Source organism: Meriones unguiculatus, chromosome X, assembly GCF_030254825.1.
Source record: "Meriones unguiculatus strain TT.TT164.6M chromosome X, Bangor_MerUng_6.1, whole genome shotgun sequence".
In the NCBI taxonomy this organism is placed as follows: Eukaryota; Metazoa; Chordata; class Mammalia; order Rodentia; family Muridae; genus Meriones; species Meriones unguiculatus.
In genome coordinates this window covers 78,523,154-78,539,654 of record NC_083369.1, presented here as the reverse complement: position 1 = coordinate 78,539,654, position 16,501 = coordinate 78,523,154, and positions in this window count along the sequence as shown.

Below are 16,501 nucleotides of genomic sequence, written 5' to 3'. Positions count from 1 at the left end.
CCAATTGATTACTGAGCTACCACGGGCCACATCCAAGCAGAGGTTCTAGGTTTTATCCACTCATGGTCTTTGGTTGAGTGTCCATCTCAGAAAAGACCCTGTGCCCAGATATGTTTGGTCCTTGTTGAGCTCCTATCTTTTCCACATCAAACTCCCCTTCTTTCATATAATTCCCTGCACTCTGCTGAAGGTTTGGTTATGAGCCTTAATGTCGGCTTTGAAACACTGCTAGGTAGAGTCTTTCAGATGCTTTCTGCGGTAGACTTCTGTCATACGTTCAATGCATATCCCATTTGTCTTTCTAAATGAGGATTGATCATTATACCCCGTGTCTGCTTTCTTGATTATCTTCTTTAGGTGTATAGATTTCATTATGTTTATCATATCTTTTAGGTCTATATAAGCGAGTATATTCCATGTTTGTCTTTCTCCTTCTGGGATACGTCACTCAGAATGATCTTTTCTAGATCCCACCATTTGTCTGCAAATTTCATGATTTCCTCCCTTTTGGTTGCTGAGTAGTATTCCATTGTGTAAAAATACCACAATTTCTGTATCCATTCCTTCGTTGATGGACATCTGGGTTGTTTCCAAGTTCTGGCTATTACAAATAAAGCTGCTACAAACATGGTTGAGCAAATGTCCTTATTGTGTACTTGAGCAAATTTTGGGTATATGCCTAGCAGTGGTATAGCTGGGTCTTGAGGAAGCGCTATTCCTAATTGTCTGAGAAAGCGCCAGATTGACTTTCAAAGTGGTTGTACCAGTTAACATTCCCACCAGCAATGGAGGGGGGTTCCCCTTTCTCCACAACCTCTCCAATATGTGTTGTCACTTGAGTTTTTCATCTTGGCCATTCTGATGGGTGTAAGGTGAAATCCCAGAGTCGTTTTGATTTGCATTTCCCTAATGGCTAATGACGTTGAGCATTTCTTTAAGTGTTTCTCTGCCATTCTATATTCCTCTACAGAGAATTCTCTGTTTAGCTCTGTTCCCCATTTTTTAATTGGATTACTTGGTTTGTAAGCAGAGCCATTTCATCTTTGCTTCACTCCTTGTTTTTGCTCATTTTCACAATCACTTCTTCCTAAAGTCTCTTCTGCATTTTTGTTAGAAAGTGTCTCTGACTTGGTCCCTGATAGAACTGCAGGTGACTCTCCAGGACAATAAAAATGTTTCCAAGAGTCTGCCATTTTTCTTTATAGAAGAAATTGAACTATCTTGGCACCTGGATGGCTTCTACAAACATCACTACATGGCAGGCTACAGTAAGAACAGAAAAATCACCCTCTCACTAGGATGTGCCACTAAGAGGTATCTAAAAAATCCCTTCTCAGATGTCTGTTTTCTTTAATTTGCAAGATCATTTGAATTCAAAGAAATGCTGCTTTACTAGAGTGATAAAGGAGCTTGGAACTGCGGGAAATTCATGTTTTGTGTTCATTGCCCAAGGAAGTCCTACTTTTACACACACACACATACACGAGCACACACAGACACACAGCACACACACACACACAGACACACACCCACTGTCCCTTTGTAAAGCACTGGTAAACAACTGGGTTTTCTCTTCTTCTTCTTCTTCTTCTTCTTCTTCTTCTTCTTCTTCTTCTTCTTCTTCTTCTTCTTCTTCTTCTTCCTCTTTTGCTTCATTCCTTACTGTCTTCCCTACTGTTACAGTAGGGTTCCTGATAATAGCTCACTAACTTCAGAAATTCCCCATTACTGGTTTTTCACTTTTAGACATAACCTTTCACTGGAAGTACCTGATAAAAATTGCCAAGACTTAAGCCTATTGTTACCCAGTACTTATTAATGGAGAACCTTAATTTGAGGCTGACCTCAATCCCAACTCAGTCTTCATGACGCTCATTCACAATCAAAAGTGTCTCTGCCTGCCCTTGAGACTGGCTACCTAAACACAGTGTTAGCACCAAAGGAAATAAACTTTTGACACAGGAACACTCAGAGTAGCCAACCCTTAGCTTGTATGAATTCTTTCATTTACATCATTCTTGAAAGAATCAATCAGATTGAGAGCATCATATCTAAATATTATATTAGTTACTTTTTGTCACTGTCATTAAATACATCCAGGATTATTATTATTGATTTTTTCTGTAGACCTAAAGCAAACTATACTCTTTATAAATTACTGAGTCATAGATTCCATTCTTCACCCTTTTTAATTAAATTTTTATGTTTTATATTAATTACACTTTATTTATTCACATTATATCCCAGCTGTAGTTCCCTGCATCCTCCCTTGCCAATCCCACACTCCCTCCCTCATCTCCTCCTATGCCCCTATCCATGGATAGGGGAGATCCTCCTCCCCTTTCATCTGACCCTAGCTCTTCCGGTTTCATCAGAACTGGCTGCATTGTCATGTTCTGTGGCCTGACAAGGATGCTCTCCTATCCAGGGGAGGTGGTTGAAGAGCTAGCCACTGAGTTGATGTCAGAGACACTCCATGTTCCCTTTACTTAGGGGCCCATTTGAAGACTGAGCTGCCATGGGCTATATCTGAGCAGGAGTTCTAGGTTATATCCATGAATAGTCCTTGCTTGGCGTACAGTCTCAGAAAAGACCCCTGTGCCCAGATATTTTGGTTCTGTTGCTATCCTTGTGGCGCTCCTGTCCTCTCTAGCTCTTATTATCCCTCCCTTCTTTCCTAAGATTCCCTGCACTCTGCCCAAAGTTTGTTTATGAGTCTCAGTATCTGCTTTGATACAAGGCTAGGTAGAGTCTCTCACAGACCCTCTGTGGTAGGTTCCTGTCCTGTTTCCTGTTTTGTCCTTCTTCCAACGTCCATCCCCTTTGCCTTTCTGAAGGAGGATTGATCATCTTACGCAGGGTCCTCCTTCTAGCTCACCTTCTTTAGATGTACAGATTTTTATAGGTTTATCCTATATTACATGTCTAATATCTGCTTATGAGTAATATATACCACGTGTGTCTTTCTGTTTCTAGGATACCTTGCTCACGATGATCTTTTCTAGTCCCCAACATTTGCATGGACATTTCATGATTTTCTTGTTTTAAATTGCTGAGTAGTATTCCATTGTGTAAACGTACCACAATTTCTGTATCCATTCCTCTGTTGAAGGACTTCTGGGTTATTTCCAGGTTCTGGCTGTTATGAATAAAGCTTTGATCCACCATTCTCTTTATATGCCAGTACCATTCAGTTTTTATTACCATTGCTGTGTAGTACAGCTTGAGATCAGGGATGGAAATATCTCCAAACCATTAGTTGTTGTACAGGATTGTTTTGGCAATTCTGGGTTTTTGTTTTTCCAAATGAAGTTGAGAATTGTTCTTTCAAGGTATTTAAAGAATTATGTTGGCATTTTGATGGGAATTGCATTGAATCTGTAGATTACTTTTGGCAGGATGACCATTTTCACTATGTTAATCCTACTGATCCATGAGCTGGGAGATCTTTCCATCTTCTGATATCTTCCATTTCTTTCTTCAGACACTTGAAGTTTTTTTTTTTTTTTTTCAAACAGGTCTTTCATTGCTTGGTTATAGTCAATCCTTGGCACTTTATGTCATTTGTGGCTATTGTGAATGGTGTCGTTTCCCTAATATCCCTTTTGGCTCTTTTGTCTTTGGTATACAGGAGGGCTTCTGATTTTTTTTTCAAATAATTTTTTATATAACCACTTTGCTGAAGGTGTTTATCAGCTGAAGGAGTTTTCTGGATGAATTTTTTGGGTCTCTCATGTAGACTATCATATCATCTGCAAATAGTAATATTTTGACTTTTTCCTTTCTGATTTGTATCTCCTTGATGTCCTTTAGTTGTCTTATTGCTCTAGCTAGGACTAAAAGTACTATGTTGAAGAGATATGGAGAAAGTGGGCAAACTTGCCTTGTCCCTGATTTCAGTGGGATTTATTTAAGTTTTTCTCCATTTAGTTTGATGTTGGCTACAGGCTTGCTGTATATTGTCTTTACTATGTTTAGGTATGTGCCTTTTATCCCTGATTTTTCCAAGACTTCATACATGATTGGGTGTTGGATTTTGTCAAATGCTTTTTAGGCATCTAAGGAGATGATCATGTTGTTTTTCTCCTTCAGATTTTTTATGGATTACATTGATGAATTCCATATATTGAACCACTCCTGCATGCCTGGAGTGAAGCCTACTTGGTCATGGTACATGATATCTTTTATATGTTCTTGGATTCGGTTTGCCAGTATTTTATCAAGTATTTTTGCATTAATATTCATAAGAGATAGGTCTGAAGTTCTCGTTTTTTGGTCTTTGTGTTATTTTATGTATCAAGGTGATTATAGGTTCATAGAATGAGTTTGCTAAAGTTCCTTCTGTTTCTCTTTTGTGGAATAATTTGAAAATTATTCAGTTATTCAAGAATTCAAGTTAGCACTTCTTTGAAGCTCTGGTAGAATTTTCCACTGAAACCATCTGGCCCTGGGCTTTTTTTAGAAGGGACACTTTTGATGGCCACTTTTATTTCCTTGGGAGATATAGGACTATTTAATCTTTCTACCTGATCTTGATTTAGTTTTGGTAAATGGAATCTATCAAGAAAATCGTTCATTTCCTTTAGATTTTTAAATTTTGTGGCATATAGGCTTTTGTAGTATGACCTAATGATTGTTTGGATTACCTCAGTGTCTATAGTTATGTCCCGCTTTTCATTTCTGATTTGCTGATTTGGATTCTTTCTCTCTGCCTTTTATTTAGTTTGGCTAAGGGTTTGTCTATCTTGTTGATTTTCTCAAAGAACCAGCTCTTGGTCTCATTATTCTTTGAGTAGTTTTATTTGATTCTAATTTATAAATTTCAGCCCTGAGTTTGATTATTTCCAGCCATCTACTCCTCTTGAATGTGTCTGCTTCTTTTTCTTCTAGGAATTTCAGGTGGGCCATTAAGTTGCTTACATAAGATGTTTAAAATTTCTCCTTAAAGGCACTTAGTGCTATGAATTGTCTTCTTAGCATTGCTTTTATTTTGTCCCATAAGTTTGGGCATCTTGTGCCTTCATTTTCATTGAATTCTAGGAAGTCTTTCATTTCTTTCTTTATTTCTTCCTTAAACCAGCTCTAATTGAGAAGGGAGTTTTTCTGTTTCCATGTGTGTCTTGGCTTTTTATTATTTCTGTTGTTGCTGAGGTCCAGATTTATTTCATGGCTGTCAGATAGAATACAATGGATTATTTCTATCTTCTTGTGTCTCCTAAGACTTGCTTTGTGACCAACTAAATGTTCTATTTTGTAGAAAGTTCCATGAGGTGCTGAAAAGAATGTATACTCTTTTGAGGTTGGGTGAAAATTTCTGTAGGCATCTATTAGGTCCATTTGAATTAGGACTTCTGTAAAATGCCTTTATTTCCCTATTTAGCTTCTGTATAGATGATCTGTCTTTTGGTGAGAGAGGAGTGTTGAAGTCTCCCAATATTAAGGTGTTGAGATCGATGTGTGATTTAAGCTTTAATAATGTTTCATTTACAAATGTTGGTGCTCTTATATTTGGGTCATAGATGTTCAGAATTGTAATGTCCTCCTGGTGGATTTTTCCTTTGATGAGAATGAAGTGCCCGTCCTCATCTTTTTGGATTAATTTTGGTTGAAAGTCTATTTTATTTGATATTAGGATAGCTACCCCAACTTGCATTTTGGGTCCATTTGCTTGAAAAAATATTTTTCCAGCCTTTTACACTGAGGTAGTGTTTATATTTGGTGCAGAGGTGTGTTTACTGGATGCAGCAGAATGTCGGATCCTTTTTCCAAAACCATTATGTTAGTCTGTATCTTTTAATTGGAGAGTTGAGTCCATTGATGTTTATAGATAATAGTAACAAATGAATGTCACTTCCTTTTGTTGTTTGTCGTATTACTGTCATTCATTCCTTGTTTTGTTTTACTTTTTGTTGTGAAAGTTATCTGTATCCTATCTCGGGTATAGTTGTTTTCCTTGGATTGGAGTTTTCCTTCTAGTATCTTATGTAGGGCTGGGCTGCTGTGTAGATACTGCTTAAATTTAGTTTTTTCATGGATTTTTTTTCTTCATCTATGTCAATTGAAAGCTTTGGTGCATATGATAGTCTGGGTTGGCATCTGTAGTCCCTTAAAGTCTGCATGACTTCTGCACAGGCCTTCTGGTTTTCATAGTTTCTGATGAGAAGTCTGGTAGATCTGGTAGATCTACCTTTATATTTTACTTGGCCTTTTTCCCTTGCTGCTTTTCATATCTTTTCTTTGTTCTGCAGATTTAGTGTTTAGACTATGATGTGACCTGAGGAGTTTCTTTTCTGGTCTAGTCTATTTGGTGTTCTGTAGGCCTCTTGTATATTTGTGGACCTCTCTTTAAGTTGGGAAAATTTTCTTCTATGATTTTCTTGAAAATATTTTCTGGACCTTGGAGTCTCGAATCTTCTCTTTTATTAATTCCTATTATTCTTAGATTTTGTCTTTTCATGGCGTCCTTGATTTCTTGAATGTTTTTTTTTGTTTGGGACTTTTCAGATTTTACTTTTTCTTTGAGAGAAGTATCGATTTCTGCAATTGTATCTTCAGCACCAGAGATTTTCTCTTCCATCCCTTGTTTTCTATGTGGCTCTAATAACTGGATATGCTTAGCCTTAAATCACTTTCCTGTGTTTTTCAATGAATTGAACTATCCATTGATTTTGGGGGTTGCTGGTGGAGTTATAATGTCCTGATTTTTGTTGGGTATGTTCTTAAGCCGACCTCTGGGCATCTGTTTATCTATAACCTTCAGTGTTTTTTCCTGCAGTCTGTACTTCAAAATGGATCCATCTTTCTCTGGTGTCTGGAGTATTCCTCAGGAAGATGAGAAAGGTCCACTGGTTTGAGAGTGTGTACCTGTACGTAAGGAAGGTAAAACCACTGGCACAGAATCGCAGTTCTGTGGGAGGAAGAGTGTGTGTGTGTGTGTGTGTGTGTGTGTGTGTGTGTGTGTCTTGAAGGAGAGAGTGCTAGAGAATGTAAATACTTGGAATGTGAGGGGGAGTGCAGGCACCGTAAGGGGTGCAAATCCTATTTCTGTTCGAGTACACAGTTTGTGGGCACAATGTGCCTGTCCCGATTTCCTGAATGCCTCAGTGGTCTACAATCCTGTCATATTATTGTTCTGGACTTCAGATCTGTCTGGGTTCCAGGAGTTGATTGTCCATACTTCACTGGTAGACCCGCAGAGCAGGGACTTTAATGTTGATAATGCTGTCCCAAGAATCCCTATGTTGCTACAGAAAGTGGGGGCTGGTGTTGAGGTTCACCGGGAGTCCAGCCACTGCAGCAGAACTACAAGGCCTCTGGCAGAGATGCCTTCTGGTAGGCCCTGGGGAGCCAAGGGCCTGGTTGGCCTGGTGAAGCCACTGGTATTGCACTCTGCTAAGAGCTGTGGGCAGTGCTGCACTCTATGGTGGCCACTGTGGGCAACCTCTGCAGCCTTCGCCTCAGCCAAGGAGGGAGAAGGGAGGCCTACCGTGGGGAAATGCTGGTGGATTGAGTATTCTCTGTCTCAAATCTCAAGCAGGTATTCTGTGCTAGGAGCAGCCAGCACTGTGCTCTGTGCTAGGAGCTGCATACACTATGGGTTGCCTGCACTGCTTCAGCCTTGGCTTCAGCCTGTTCAAGGGGAAGTGTCAGGGAATTGTTTCCACCTGTTAAAGGGGAAGTGACTGGGAACTGAGTCCCCAGGAGAAGTCCGTGGTTGCCCTGTATCCTATTGGTCTCAGGTCAGGGTTTGTCCTCTTTCTCCCCTGAAGCCTCCATGTTGTTGTTCTGGATTCAGCTGCCCCTCTACTTACCAATTTTGGAGTTTCAGATCCTCTACTCCTCAGATATGGTGCACCCTGTTTGCCGCCATCTTGGATTCCCCCCATTCTTCACTCTTACAAATATATTTAATTACCATTTTCAGGGTACACAAAACTGCATTAAGCAAGAGTCCACCAGGCCTCCCACATGATAACAATGTAGTTGTGCAAAAAGGCTAATGAAAGAAAAATGTCAGCCAACTCAAAGGTTCCAACCAGTATGAAATCCTAGCAGACAACATAAGATGGGGTTGAAGATACAGCCTCAAAGAGAGTGATATGGTAGGAGATTGGAGAGATTGGTGAGATCTGAGTCAGGAAAATAGATCACTTTTGTTATTGCTGACTAAAACAGAATCTCACACTGCAGCCCAGACTGGCTTTAAAGATATGATTTGCTAGCAACCCTGTTTCAACCTCCACTGCACTGGGATTATAGGTATGAAACACTATCCCTTGCATGAGTTTTCTAAGAGCTATCAGTTAACTCTTTGCAATGTTGCAAGCCTGATGACATAGATGAACAGTCTCATTCATTCCCCCACCATATTCTTTTGAAGCAAATCTCAATATTAGCCTCAGTTTTACAAGAAAAGAATCAGAGTGTTGAAAACTCTGCTAGCCAGGAATCCTCTTGACACCTGCTTTAACCTCAGCATTCAATGAATGGGGGTGGGGGAGAATGGATCTCTGTGAGCTCAAAAGCAGTCAGGAGGACTACCACACAGGGAGATCCTCTCTCTCAAAAAGAAAGAAACAAAAAAGAAAGAGGAAGACAGAAATTCTGTTTGACATATATCACATAAACTTACATATAGCAAGGTTAGAAATTAAAGACAAATCTTTCTAACTGTATTGCCCATACTTTTAAGTAGTTCCCTGCTTTGAAACTAGTTCTAAACCCTAGGTCCAGAGAGATGAGCTGATAAGAAGCCTTGTGTGGGAAAGAGGGAAAGGAAGGCATTTCCTGCACCCAAATAACACTTTCTTTACCAATACCTAGTTAATGAATATCGGATACTAAAAATCTCCATGTGCTCTGTTTTTACTCTGACTATACAGACTCCATAAATTTCCCAGTATGATGGAAATACAGGAATCTGTTTAGTTTTAGTAAAGTTAAAAAACTTTCTAACAACATAAAAAAGACAAGAAAATGCTGTTTCTTTTTTTTTTTAAGTTCAACCTACTATTCTGTTTCTATGGAAGCAGGTAAAGGCAAACTGTAGAAATTACAGCTTAGGCAAGCTTCACCTTTACCCCTTGAGCTGCTAAGCTTCTTTTCCCTTTCAAATAGAGAAATGCTGCTTAAACAAGCCTTTAAGACTGGGGGACTGGTGGATTGTTTGAAAGAAGGGATTTAACAATAATAGAATTATAACAGCAGCTTCAGTTCAACAAAGTTCCTGGCCCTGTGAATTATTTTGTTAACTCAGGTACAAATTTCTTTGGTGCATTAATATTAGCCTACTTAATCTCCAGCAACCAGCTACCATGAGGTGTGATTATTTGGAAGAAATTCAGAGGCTAATGTGCCTGAACTGAGTCATCCACAACCTCCCTGTGGAAAAAAAAAGTCCAGTTTCAATTAAACAGGACCCAATGGAGTGGAATCCTCAACTAATTGCCTCCACTTTTTCCATAAAGTGCCCAATGATAAGAAAAATTTCTGAAAACCTATCAAGGAAATTTAGTACAGTGCATATATGCAGCATGAGTTTTGAAACTTTATATTCACTATTCTTCCAATTCCTTAATTGTAAAATACTTATTAGGAGAATTAATTAAGATAACAGATGTGGGGTTTTCACACAGTACCTGGAACTAACTAATTTTAATGGATATTAATGATCTTTTACTTTATATTGTTTTCCAAAAACCATCTTTCAGAAACATTTCAGTGTTGGCCTTCACCTATCTCTCATCATCTCGCTTGCTGTTACCAAAAAAAAGATATATCTGTTGTCTAAGTAATGTTCTAGATATCTGGCAAGGGCTTCACTTATCCCCAAAGAGTCTGTGGAAATACTTTCAAAATCTTGAAAGAGCCAAACATTTCCAAATATTTGAACATAAAACTAAAACAATATTCAAGCCTCTCTTCTCTTGATATGTTTAATCTCATTGTCCTTTATCTCCCCCATGCAGAAATATTTAACTATGTTGCATATAGCCCACATAGTCTCTAGGACACAGAATGTCTTTGACTCAGTGCAGGAACAGGCTAGGTCTACGGCGTTCTCTAAGTACAGCACCATGCCCAATTAGATGCTAAATTGGGCACCACTTCCTGATGATGATGATTATCATTATTATTCCCACCACCAGACTGAGGCAAAATTGCTCAAAAAGGCAAGCTGTTTTCTCTTCTATACCAATTGCATAATTTCCCTTCCTAGCATTTTCCCTTATGTGTACAGAATCCAGAACCTTCTCTCACACTGATTTACTCTGAAGTATGAAGAGTCAATGACAGTTTAAAATGGATCTAAAGAGACAGAGAGAAAGGGAGAGTTTCTAGATGAGTTTCTAACAAAATTAACAGTATTCTAAAAGATGATAAGATCTCCCAGAACCTCTGGCATACCACTTCAGAGATCCTTCGTAATAAAAGGAGACATGAACCTCATTCTTTAAGTGAGAAAAGTGATACATAGGAGGTGCAGAAGTTCTTAGTGTGTCATTATTATCAAGATCTGTTATACGGATTATGGTACCAGTTCACTCAATTTAATTAAGGAATATCAAAATAGCTACTCCAATAGTCCTCAAGGGTAATTCCAAGTGTTTAAGTCTTTAACTTAAATGGTTTGTCATTCAGAAATATAAAAATCATAGTTCAAATTTTCCTAAAAGTTCACAGAGGAAGTGATGAGAGTAAGATGCACTAGATAGCCACATTTTGACAGTAGAGGATGAAAAAGAACATTTTTCTTTTTCCAGCTATAACAAAATATCTTGTATTGAATAACTTATAAAAACAGGAAATTTTACAAGCTCGATATGGTGGCACATACATATAATCTCAGCACTCAGAAGTCTAAAGCAGGAAGGTTATGAGTGTGACAACAGTCTAGATATACAGGAAATTTGAGGATAACCTGGAGCACATAAAAAGAGTCTATTTAAAAATTAAACAACCACAAAAAAATCCATAAATTTCTTTTTCAATGTTCTGGATCCCAAGAAAATCTAAGACGAAGGCATTGGTAGGTAGAGTGTGTGCTAAGAAATCTGGTATCTCCTTACAAGGAGATGCCTTGTTTCTCCATCCTAAAGGAATGACATTATGGCCTCACATAACAGAATAGCAAAACAAGGCATGAGGAGGGGCTTAACCCAATTACCAGAAGTTTTTTTTTTTAAAGGCACGCATATATATTATGAAAGCAGAATGTCATGATTTAATCACTTCCCAGTAGACTCTATATCTTAACACCACTCCAATGGGCTTCAAGTCATGAATTTTGAAGAACACCTCAGACTACAGGTGAAAGGGAATTGACAGAGTCTCAAGTTGTTGAAAGCATACATTATACGGAAAATAGTAACCATGTCCATCAATCTTTTCTTTTTCCTTCCTTTTTCTGCTCTCTGTTCCTCATAGCAACTGAGAATATGGCACAAGAAGATAACAAAAGACGACAACCTCAAATTTTGCTCTATATAACACTGTTGGCGACTCAGTTCTCCTCAAATTAATGGTCTGTCCATGTGCTTTGTTTACAAATGCTCCTAAATCCACTTAATGTTGTTAAAAATCTTCAGCTGAGTTTCTATCAGAACTCTCTATGGAAAGATTATACCAAGTGCAAGCAAAACTGCATGCCTGGCCCCATGAAGTGTGAACTATTTGGATAACATATTGGACATTTCAAATACCTTCCATTTTCTGCTGAGACAGCTGACTTGCTGAGAACATGTTCTTTGAGAAGCAAAAAGTTAAGTGCTCTATTCCAAATCCTCAGTGGGGCAGTAAGCTTGACAGAACATCAACTAGAGGCAGCCAATTAATGTAGTTTTACCATGACAACCAGTGCATCTTCCTAAAAAAATCAGTGGGTTTCATGCATGCAAGGGGAAAAGAGAGAAGTGTCAGACAATGTGCTAACCTTGAAAGACTCCTTCTATGAAATGAGCCTATATTATTCATTTCCTCAAAATATATAGAAAGAGGAGAATTATTCCTGTCAATGGCATGACATTCATTTAGCTCATGAATGTATAGTTTCCGGATGGTTGAAAACATCAGCAAGAGCAGGAATTTTAGAAAGTACTACAGTTATCTACACTGTTTATAAATAAGCTAGAGCAGAGGCATATGATAAAACTGATCCAAAGACATCTCTCCAACTATCATTCAAATGAGTAGGTGCAGACTTTTTATCTGTGAATTAAAAGTGGTTATCTTTCTTTACTCATCACTGAACAATTTTGCAGCTTTGTTCAAAACTGAACTCAATTTCCTATTTCCTTATGACGCCTTCTTTTCAAGAATCATTTTTTGAGAATTCTTATTATTCAGATTCATGATACTTTAAAACAATAATTGACACATTGATTTCATTTCCCCAGTGTGACCATAATTTCTTGAATACCACACTATACTGACTTTTAGTAGACACCTTATACAAATTTATACCTGGCAAGTTCACTTTATTGAAGATTGGCTATATCATCTTGAACATAATGCTTTTAGTCTAAGAAAACTGTCCTTCTATGTTCTCCATTGAAAACAGAGGGAAGATGGCACCAATGAAAAAGAATTAATTTCCATCATGAAGTTCCTATCTACACATTGCTAAGATGATAAAAAAGTGCCATCAATAGTAGTATAAATTTGAGCATAGGGGTCTTTCCTGAGACTCATACTTCAACCAAGTACCATGCATGGAGATAACCTAGAACCCCTGCACAGATATAGCCCATGGCAGTTCAGTGTCCAAGTGGGTTACATAGTCATGGGAACAGGGACTGCCTCTGACATAATCTGATTGGCCTGCTCTTTGATCACCTCCTCCTGAAGGGGGAGCACCCTTACCAGGCCACAGAAGAGGACAATGCAGCCACTTCTGATGAGACATAACAGACTAGAATCAGAAGGAAGAAAAAGAAACTCTCCCCTACCCCTGGACTTGGGGAAGGGGGTATATGGTGAAGGGGGGAGAAAGGGAGGGTTTGGGAGGGGAGGATGGGGGGAACTAGAGGGGGGATGCAAAGTAAATAAAGTATAATTAAAAATAAAAAATAGTAGTATAATATTGGCAGACATTAGAGTTTATTTCAGAAATAATATTCTCACATAATGCCTTAATTCAGTCTTCCTTCAAATCTCAAATTTCTTCATCTATAAAGCCCTGCCCCCTTTGCACTTTTGAACTATCAAAGCATTTTATCATTCTTCTTTTAACAACATGTTATTTCCTGCTTCATAAGTTATCTATGTCTCTGTTTTCACAAGCCTGGTAGACACAGAGTGACACAATAGATGCATAACGCTAGTAGTGACATATAACACTACCTGTAGTTTATCTTTTTAAATATGTATTAATTACATCCTGAATATATTATTTGGTTTAATCTCCAAAGCAATCTTGTTGACACAAATATTGTTCACACATGGCAAATTTGAAAATTAGAAACTAAGACCCTAAAAGTATAAATAATTTAACATAGTATGGTCAACAAAAAATACTATATAGAGAATAAAATAATCAATAGTCTTAAGAATTATATGCCACTAATCCTCCATAACCAATCCAGTAAATAATGTAAGACAATAAAATAAAGATTATATTTTATTACAGGTTTTCTAGCCATCTACTCTCCTTTTTTACCTTTAATTTTTTTCTTCACAATTTATTCGTTATATATACCAATTGAAGCCCCTTCCCTCAACTCCACCCAGTCCCACCTTCCCTCCCTCTTTCCCTTATACCCTTCCCCTAGTCCACTGAAAGGGGGTATTCTCCATCGTTGCCATCTGCCCATAGCTTGTCAAGTCTCATCAGGACTGTCTGGATCCTCTTCCTCTGTGACCTGACAAGGCCACATCACTAGGGGTTAGTGATCCATGAGCATTCAACTATACTACCATCTATTCTCTTTTAGACTATGACTTATCAAGGGCTAGGAGCTACTTACTCATAAAGAATAATCATTCATAAGATCAAAAGGAAGTGACCAAATTATAGGCTTTCAGTGTCAGCTTCTTTTTAGTTAAAATAATACCAGCTTTCTATTTTCAGCTTACCATTTTTCTGCAAACAACCTAAAGCTCACATGTAGTATTTATACATAAGTGCCCACCAGCAGTACTCTAAAAGTTTGGAACTGTCCTCATTCTCCAAGCTGAGTGACTAAACTCTGAGCAATGTGCACAGCCAAGCTCACATATAAATACATAGTTTCTTTTTTTAATTTATTTGTCTATCAATGACATTTATTGAATGATAAAAGGAATTTTACCTATTAAGCACTCATTAGGAGCTAAGATAACACATCAACATATATTGAAGTATCAGATTAGACATCATTAATATAGATCAGAATGCATGTCAAAGAGCCAGCCATTGAGTTCATGTCAGAAATAGTCCCGGTTCCCCTTACTAGGGTACCCATTTGGATACTGAGCTGCCATGGGCTACATGTGAGCAGGGGTCGAAGGAGGAGCAGCCTGCTAGGCCACAGAGGAGGACTTTGCAGCCAGGCCTGAAGATACCTGATAAGCTAGGGTCAGATGAAAGGGGAAGAGGTCCTCCCCTATCAGTAGACTTGGAAAGGGGCAGGGAGAATATGAGGGAGGGAGGGTGAGATTGGGAGGGAATGAAGGAGCAGATACAGCTGGGACACAAAGTTAATAAACCGTAACTAATATTAAAAAAAAGAAAATTTAAATAAAAACAACTGGAAAAAATTGGAAATTTTCTTAGATTTTAGATAGAAAGAAAGAAAGAAAGAAAGAAAGAAAGAAAGAAAGAAAGAAAGAAAGAAAGAAATAGAGGGAGAGAAGCTAGGCATACTGCTGCACACCTTTAATCTCAGCACTTGCAAGGTAAAGGCCTGCAGATCTCTATGAGTTTGAAGTCAGCCTGGTCTACAGAATAGTTCCAGGACAGTCAGGGCTACACAGAGAAAACATGCCTCAAAAACAATCTGTCTGTATTTTTTCTTTTGAGAATTTTGTATTTGTATCAATTTTATATTTTTATCAGCTCCCTCAGCTGCTTCCAACTCTTCACACATCCCCTTCACTCCTTCTCAAATGTGTCATCTCTTATTCTTGAATTACTACTGTTACATATACACATATTAACCCATAACAGTGCTGCTCATATGCTTATATGTTTAGAAGTGGCTGCTGAAAAGGGGAATATTCCTCCGTTGCTGGTGGGAGTGAAAACTTATACAATGACTTTGGAAATCAATTTAGCAGTTTCTCAGAAATTTAGAAATAGATATACCTCAAGACCCTGACAATCCCCTCCTGGGCATATATCCAAAAGATGCTCCACCACACCAAAAGGACACTAGCTCAACTGTGCTCATAGCAGCTTTATTTGTAATACCCAGAAACTAGAAACAATGTAGCTATCTCTCAACCAAAGAATAGATACAGAAATTTTGGTATATTTGCATAATAGAATATTACTCACCTATTAAAAGCAAGGAAACCATGAAATTTGCAGACAAATGGATGGAGCTAGAAAAGATCATCTTGAGTGACTCAGACCCAGAAAGACAAACATGGTATTTACTTGCTTATAAGTGGATATTAGTGATAAATTATAAAGATGACCATGCTACAATCTGTCAGTATTTAGGCAGCCTGCTTCTGGAGTGCCTAGTAACATATGATGGCATCATGTGTCACCCCCAGGTAGTCACACCCGGCAGGAGTGGTTAAGTTTCTCCTTAAAAGGATCAACCTGCCACTTTGTTGCTCTCTTGCCCTCTTGCTCTCTTACTCTCTCACTCTCCTTCTCTCTCCTCTTTCACTGTCAGGTGCCTCCTCCCTTTCCCCTATCATGTCTCACTCTTTCCTTCTCTCTCTCTCTCTCTTCATCTCCACCTAATAAACCTCTTTCATATAAAATCTGTTGTATCCATCATCATGTATCCATGTTTCCTTGGTCCTAACATTGGTACATTAGGCTGGGAAGGGCTCTCCTGGTAGCACCTATTCTGGTCACACCACGTGGTCTTAATCAGACCACGATGCCTGCAACAGAGCTTCTTTTCTCTTCTACTTAAACCATCTCTGCCTTAAAACCTACCCTTTCTCTCGACTGCCCTGCCCTTTCCTGCCCTGTCCCTCTGGTCATGGTTGCTCAGATTTGGTATCCTGCCATGGTGAACACTCACACTGTGCCAGAATCTGCTTAGGGAAACGAAAATGATCACACCAGATGCTGAAACTGCCAATTCAGACAGATGCGGCCTGCTTCTCAACTATTGCTGTTAGGTAAGCAATTCCTGGGAACCCTGCACACACTCATATAGCTTTAGATTGCACTGCTGCCCCAGGCCCCACAGGCGAAGTTTTAAATCTTCCATAGAATGCCTGCCACAAGAGGCTAGCTTGCAGAGAAGGGTTTTCAGTTGAGCAGACTTCCAATCAGCCTTGGTGTGCACAGAAAGTTTTGAACAAAGCTCAGACAGCCATCACTTGGTCTCCACAC